Source organism: Oncorhynchus gorbuscha, unplaced genomic scaffold (assembly GCF_021184085.1).
Source record: "Oncorhynchus gorbuscha isolate QuinsamMale2020 ecotype Even-year unplaced genomic scaffold, OgorEven_v1.0 Un_scaffold_13431, whole genome shotgun sequence".
Classification (NCBI taxonomy): Eukaryota; Metazoa; Chordata; class Actinopteri; order Salmoniformes; family Salmonidae; genus Oncorhynchus; species Oncorhynchus gorbuscha.
This window is the reverse complement of record NW_025755602.1, coordinates 1-7,581: the sequence shown is the minus strand read 5'-3', so window position 1 is coordinate 7,581 and position 7,581 is coordinate 1. Positions and strand designations below refer to the sequence as shown.

The window sequence follows — 7,581 nt, the reverse complement described above, 5'->3', positions numbered from 1 at the left end:
GCAGTGTGGTCAGGGTTAAGGTTAGCAGTGTGGTCAGGGTTAAGGTTAGCAGTGTGGTCAGGGTTAAGGTTAGCAGTGTGGTCAGGGTTAACGTTAGCAGTGTGGTCAGGGTTAACGTTGGCAGTGTGGTCAGGGTTAACGTTGGCAGTGTGGTCAGGGTTAACGTTGGCAGTGTGGTCAGGGTTAACGTTGGCAGTGTGGTCAGGGTTAACGTTAGCAGTGTGGTCAGGGTTACGTTGGCAGTGTGGTCAGGGTTGCGCCAGTGTGGTCGTTAACGGGTGGTAGGTCAGGTTGAGTTGGCAGTGTGGTCAGGGTTAAGCGTTGGCAGTGTGGTCAGGGTTAAGGTTAGCAGTGTGGTCAGGGTTAAGGTTAGCAGTGTGGTCAGGGTTAAGCGTTAGCAGTGTGGTCAGGGTTAACGTTAGCAGTGTGGTCAGGGTTAAGCGTTGGCAGTGTGGTCAGGTTAAGGTTAGCAGTGTGGTCAGGGTTAACGTTGGCAGTGTGGTCAGGGTTAAGGTTAGCAGTGTGGTCAGGGTTAAGGTTAGCAGTGTGGTCAGGGTTAACGTTGGCAGTGTGGTCAGGGTTAACGTTGGCAGTGTGGTCAGGGTTAACGTTAGCAGTGTGGTCAGGGTTAAGGTTAGCAGTGTGGTCAGGGTTAAGGTTAGCAGTGTGGTCAGGGTTAACGTTGGCGTGTGGTCGGGTACGTTGGCAGTGTGGTCAGGGTTAAGGTTAGCAGTGTGGTCAGGGTTAAGGTTAGCAGTGTGGTCAGGGTTAAGGTTAGCAGTGTGGTCAGGGTTACAGGGTTAGCAGTGTGGTCAGGGTTAACGTTAGCAGTGTGGTCAGGGTTAAGGTTAGCAGTGTGGTCAGGGTTAAGGTTAGCAGTGTGGTCAGGGTTAAGGTTAGCAGTGTGGTCATGGTTAAGGTTAGCAATGTGGTCAGGGTTAAGGTTAGCAATGTGGTCAGGGTTAAGGTTAGCAGTGTGGTCAGGGTTAAGGTTAGCAATGTGGTCAGGGTTAAGGTTAGCAGTGTGGTCAGGGTTAAGGTTAGCAGTGTGGTCAGGGTTAAGGTTAGCAGTGTGGTCAGGGTTAAGGTTAGCAGTGTGGTCAGGGTTAAGGTTAGCAGTGTGGTCAGGGTTAAGGTTAGCAGTGTGGTCAGGGTTAAGGTTAGCAGTGTGGTCAGGGTTAAGGTTAGCAGTGTGGTCAGGGTTAAGGTTAGCAGTGTGGTCAGGGTTAAGGTTAGCAGTGTGGTCAGGGTTAAGGTTAGCAGTGTGGTCAGGGTTAAGGTTAGCAGTGTGGTCAGGGTTAAGGTTAGCAGTGTGGTCAGGGTTAAGGTTAGCAGTGTGGTCAGGGTTAAGGTTAGCAGTGTGGTCAGGGTTAAGGTTAGCAGTGTGGTCAGGTTAAGGTTGGGCAGTGTGGTCAGGTTAAGGTTAGCAGTGTGGTCAGGGTTAAGGCGGCATGTGGTTGTGGTTAAGGTTAGCAGTGTGGTCAGGTTAAGGTTAGTGGTGTGGTCAGGGCGGCTAAGGTTAGCAGTGTGGTCAGGGTTAAGGTTAGCAGTGTGGTCAGGGTTAACGTTGGATGAGTTGCGGTGAAACTGCCGCGTCCGTTTGAGATTATTACAACAACAAAGATGTTTCAAACAACACACACTTTTATTCCCCAACATCATTGTATGTGTGATAAAACAGCATGTACTACAATGTATTTCAATGAAACTTCTCTAAAACCATAACAGATGCTCTGAGAGACCTGTGACAGCGTTTCTTTCACACATCTCAGCTTTAATGTTTGGGTTTAAAAATCGATTTTGAGAAGATAATTTGTATAAATCTGCAGGGCTTGTGATAGTGACACCCCTTGGTGCGTTGTTTGTGGGCCAGGACGAGCGCAGGGTGGTGTACGTGGGCCGCATCCAGAGGACCATGATGCACTCGGAGCTGAGAGAACGCTTCTCTCTGTTTGGAGAGGTGGAGGAATGCACCTGCACTTTAGAGACAGGGGTGAGTCTCTCTCTCTCTGCATCAAAAGAGATGGTCAAAATTGTTAGCATGTCTTTAAACTCTTTTTTTCTCTAGACTTTCTCTGTCCTCTTTCCCCTTCGCCCCCTCACACCTCTCCCCCTCTGTCCGCCTCACCTCTCCCTCTCTGTCCGCCTCACCTCTCTTTCTCTCTCTCTGTCCCCCTCACCTCTCTCTCTGTCCCCCCTCACCTCTCTGTCCCCCTCACCTCTCTCTGTCCCCCCTCACCTCTCTCTCTGTCCCCCTCACCTCTGTCCGCCTCACCTCTCCCTCCTCATCCGCCTCACCTCTCTCTGTCCCCCTCACCTCCTCTCTCTGTCCCCCACCTCTCTTTCTCTCTGTCCCCCTTAGATATAATCATTTCATTTTATTTATTGAAGACTTATTTCATCAGGTAACTTACTAGCTTACCTTTGTCCATACTCAGGTGGTTAGAAAATAACTATTTCTTAACCTGTGTTCTGTTTCCATAGCGACCACTACGGCTTTGTGACGTTCTACAACATGAAAGATGCGTTCGCAGCCATCGAGAACGGTTACAAGCTGAGAGACCTGACGAGCTGCCCTTTGACCTCTGCTTCGGGGTAGGCGTCAGTTCTGCAAATCTGCGTACGTGACCTAGGTGAGAACCTTTAAGGGTGGGTCTCAATGAGAAAGGAGATACCTACTCAGTCGTTCAACTGAAATGTCTTCCCGCATTTAACCCAACCCCTCTGAATCAGAGAGGTACTGGGGCCTTAATCGACATCCACGTATTCGGGCGCCTGGAGAACAGTAGTAACTTCTCAGTGGCAGAACAACAGATTTTGACCTTTGTCAGCCTGGATTTGATCCAGCAACCTTCGGTTACTGGCCCAACGCTTCCTAACCACTAGGCCACCTGCGTCAGCTCTCTCGAACAAAGGCTTTCCCCTTTTGGGAAATAGATGACGAGTTTGGCTAAGTCACATGCCCAGGGTCGCAGATGTAATTGCAGGGTAAACAGGTTGAAGTCATAGCATATTGGTAACTGAACTGGTTTGTTTCACCAGATTCTAATCGGGAAGAGGAGGACCCCACTCCAGTGAAAAATGAAGAGGAGGAGCTGGACTTTGACACTCTATTGAAGCAGGCACAGAAAGGCTTGACGCGGTAGCAGAGTCCTGGAGGAAGAGAGGGAGCCAAGAAAGGAATGATGGAGAGAAGGTCCCAAATGTCACCCTATTCCCTATAGAGGGTACTAACCTTAGGGTTCTGGTCCCAAAGCAGTGCCCTCTATAGAAGGGAACGGGGTGTTATTTGGGACTGAGCCAACAAGTTAGCAAGACTTACCTCAGAGCTACACACATGCACATACTTTAACATTGTAGAAATGTTGTTTTAACTTGTATTGGTTCACTGTTATCAACTCATTTTATTTACTGTGATAGCACAACTTTGTTGATGCAGTAAAAAGATTTTTAAAGGAAAAAGAATCATAGGAAGATGATTAGAATATAACGTTGTTTTTTGTATTATTTTTAATTTTTTAAGAAGGCTCTTTAAATATCTTTGTTGCACTAATATTGCACTTGCAAGCTTTGCTTTACTCTTGTCTGTTACAATGTTTAAAAAGTTGAGATTCCCTTAAGTCATTTTATTCCCAATTATGAACATGTTCTTTATGAATGAATAAAGACTATTATTGTGTCATCCTGAACTAGTGTCCATCCCATTGCCCCGACTGGATGGATCCATGGACTGACAGAGGAAGGAATATCTCTACACTGTCAGTCTTCTTAAAGTGGAAATGACTTGCTTTGTAAACAGCCAACCTTTTGGCTTTGAAGCTCACAATGTAGAAAATAATTAACCTGCAACACTATACATTTCCAAACTACATTGACTTTGAAAAGGATGGTACAAGGTAATCACAAGCAAGACTAGTTTAAGATGAAGACGAATTAAGTTAAAGTAGACTTGTGAACCAATGCCAGCTTTTTTTATTTGACACGTTGATAAAATGGGAGAGCGGACCCTTTAAAGGAAATTGTACACTGTCTCTTTAAGCACACACCAATCAGTAGCCCTACGTCGATCCACGCGCATGGTTAACTAAAACAATATTTTCTTCACTTTTAATTATGATTCTTCCTATGATTGGCATTACACTGTAATTGTGTAATACAACTTGTATCGCTTTATTTGGCGAGCTACTGAGTCTGCGCACTAGGGAGCAATAAGGAACTCAACTATCATTCTAATAAAATCCCATGCAGAGCTACGTGGTTGACACAAACACAACTAGGCCATTTTGCGTGATCGATTGTCATTGAGTAACTTTACTTAGCTCGATGTGCTACTAAAGGCTTCATCTAACGTCAGATCAAATCATCTCCGGGACAGGTACACAAATTGAAACTACCTAGAACTTGGAGAAAACCATGCCGAAGCCGAGCGCTTCCAAGGCGACAGGGAAAACCCGCAGGTTCATCAGTGGTGTGGTGGAAGGTGAGAGTTCTACTCGTCATCACGTAAAATGGTCTACCTACTGTAAGATGTCAATCAAATAGCGTGCTGTCGGAAAGGCCTACAAATAGTGTCTGTTTTGATTCAATGTAGTTACATTACGCCACATATTTCAGTGCATGTGTCAGATTATAATATGGTACATTTGGATATACACCATATTAAACTCAGCAAAAAAAATAAACGTCCTCTCACTGTCAACTGCGTTTATTTCTAATTCTAGGAGGGCATTTTAGTTCTATTAAGACATTCTAGTTCTATGAAGACTTGAATTATCTGAGTACATTTTAGTTCTATGAGTACATTTTAGTTCTATGAGTACATTTTAGTTCTATGAGTACATTTTAGTTCTATGAGTACATTCTAGTTCTATGAGTACATTCTAGTTCTATGAGTACATTCTAGTTCTATGAGTACATTCTAGTTCTATGAGTACATTTTAGTTCTATGAGTACATTCTAGTTCTATGAGTACATTCTAGTTCTATGAGTACATTCTAGTTCTATGAGAACATTTTAGTTCTATGAGTACATTTTTAGTTCTATGAGTACATTTTAGTTCTATGAGTACATTTTAGTTCTATGAGTACATTCTAGTTCTATGAGTACATTCTAGTTCTATGAGTACATTTTAGTTCTATGAGTACATTTTAGTTCTATGAGTACATTTTAGTTCTATGAGTACATTCTAGTTCTATGAGTACATTCTAGTTCTATGGGGAAATTGTAGTTCTATGAAGACATTGTAAACGCAGCAAAAAAGGAAACGTCCTCTCACTGTCAACTGCGTTTATTTTCAGCAAACTAAACATGTGTAAATATTTGTATGAACATAAGGTTCAACAACTGAGACATAAACTGAACAAGTTCCACAGACATGCGACTAACATAAATTGTTTAATGTGTCTCTGAACAAAGAGGGGGTCAAAATCAAAAGTAACAGTCAGTATCTGGTGTGGCCACCAGCTGCATTAAATACTGCAGTGCATTTCCTCCTCATGGACTGCACCAGATTTTCCGGTTCTTGCTGTGAGATGTTACCCCACTCTTCCACCAAGGCACCTGCAAATACCCGGACATTTCTGGGGAGAATGACCCTGGCCCTCACTCTCTGATCAAACAGGTCCCAGACATGCTGAATGGGATTGAGATCCGGGCTCTTCGCTGGCCATGGCAGAACACTGACATTCCTGTCTTTCAGTAAATCACGCACAGAACGAGCAGTATGGCTGGTGGCATTGTCATGCTGGAAGGTCATGTCAGGATGAGCCTGCAGGAAGGGGGAGGATGTCTTCCCTATCATGCACAGCGTTGAGATTGCCTGCAATGACAACAAGCTCAGTTTGATGATGCTGTGACACACCGCCCCAGACCATGACGGACCCTCCATCCAAAACGATCCCGCTCCAGAGTACAGGCCTCGGTGTAACGCTCATTCCTTCAACAATAAACGCAAATCCGACCATCACACCTGGTGAGACAAAACCGCAACTCGTCAGTGAAGAGCACTTTGAGCCAGTCCTGTCTGGTCCAGCGACGGTGGGTTTGTGCTCATAGGCGACGTTGTTGCCGGTGATGTCTGGTGAGGACCTGCCTTTACAACAGGCCTACAAGCCCTCAGTCCAGCCTCTCTCTGCGTATTGTGGACAGTCTGAGCACTGATGGAGGGATTGTGCATGCCTGGTGTAACTCGGGCTGTTGTTGTTGCCATCCTTTACCTGTCCTGCAGGTGTGATGTTCGGATGTACCGATCCTGTGCAGGTGTTGTTACACGTGGTCTGCCTCTGCGAGGATTATCAGCTGCCCGTTCTGTCTCACTGGCCACATCTGCAGTCCTTATGCCTCCTTGGCAGCATGCCTAAGGCACGTTCACGCAGATGAGCAGGGACCCTAGGCATCTTTCTTTTGGTGTTTTTCAGAGTCAGTAGAAAGGACTCTTTAGTGTCCTAAGTTTTCATAACTGTGACCATAATTGCCTACCATCTGTAAGCTGTTAGTGTCTTAACAACCATTCCACAGGTGCATGTTCATGAATTGATTATGGGTCATTGAACAAGCATGGGAAACAATGTTAGAACCCTTTACAATGAAGATCTGTGAAGTTATTTGGATTTTTAGGAATTATCTTTGAAAGACAGGGTCCTGAAAAAGGGACGTTTCTTTTTTTTGCTGAGTTTATATCAGGGATGGTAAACTCCAGTCCTGAGGGGTGGAGGGGTGTCACTTTCCCTCTATCTCTAGCAAACACAGCTGATTTAAACTAATTGCATTCTAAACTGAAGACGACTATTAGTTGATCATTGGAGTCAGGTGTGTTAGCTGGGTCAAAAAGAGTGACACCAATCAGGCTCTGGAGGACCGGAGTTACGCATCCCTGATATTTACAGTACCAGTCAAAAGTTTGGACACACCTACTCATTCCAGGGTTTTTCTTTATTTTTTAAACAATTTTCTACATTGTAGAATAATAGTGAAAACATCAAAACTATGAAATAACACATATGGAATCATGTATTAAGCAAAAAAGTGTTCAACAAATGAAAATATATTTGATATTCTTCAAAGCAGCCACCCGTTGCCTTGATGACAGCTTTGCTCTGTGCGCCACATTATGCCTGACAACTGTAAACGTTTATATGACCTTTGCTTTACTCAGGCTTTTACGGGCGACCATGGACTATGGAACAGAGGACTGAGCTTTTCCAAAGGTAGTAAACCATTTCTAAACACACTCACCCATACTCTTTCTCTCCCTCTTCATCATCCTCTTTCTCTCCCTCTTCATCATCCTCTTTCTCTCCCTCTTCATCATACTCTTTCTCTCCCTCTTCAGCATACTCTTTCTCTCCCTCTTCAGCATACTCTTTCTCTCTCTCTTCAGCATACTCTTTCTCTCCCTCTTCAGCATACTCTTTCTCTCCCTCTTCAGCATACTCTTTCTCTCCCTCTTCTTCACAGGGAACTTATTATCCACCTTGTTGCTTTCACCGATCCAGTCCTTACAGGAAGTTGTTCTTTTCACCGATCCAGTCCTTACAGGAAGTTGTTCCTTTGACCGATCCAGTCCTTACAGGAAGTTGTTCC

The 7,581-nt window shown here is 44.7% G+C and overlaps 1 long non-coding RNA gene across 1 annotated transcript; it reads left to right on the top strand.

Moving 5' to 3' along the window:
* The first annotated feature begins 4,041 nt into the window (after positions 1–4,041).
* On the top strand, positions 4,042–7,566 carry LOC124030655. The gene is made up of 3 exons (XR_006838010.1): positions 4,042–4,480; positions 7,154–7,205; positions 7,456–7,566. It is a non-coding gene; the product is annotated as an uncharacterized LOC124030655 (long non-coding RNA).
* Positions 7,567–7,581: the final 15 nt, after the last annotated feature.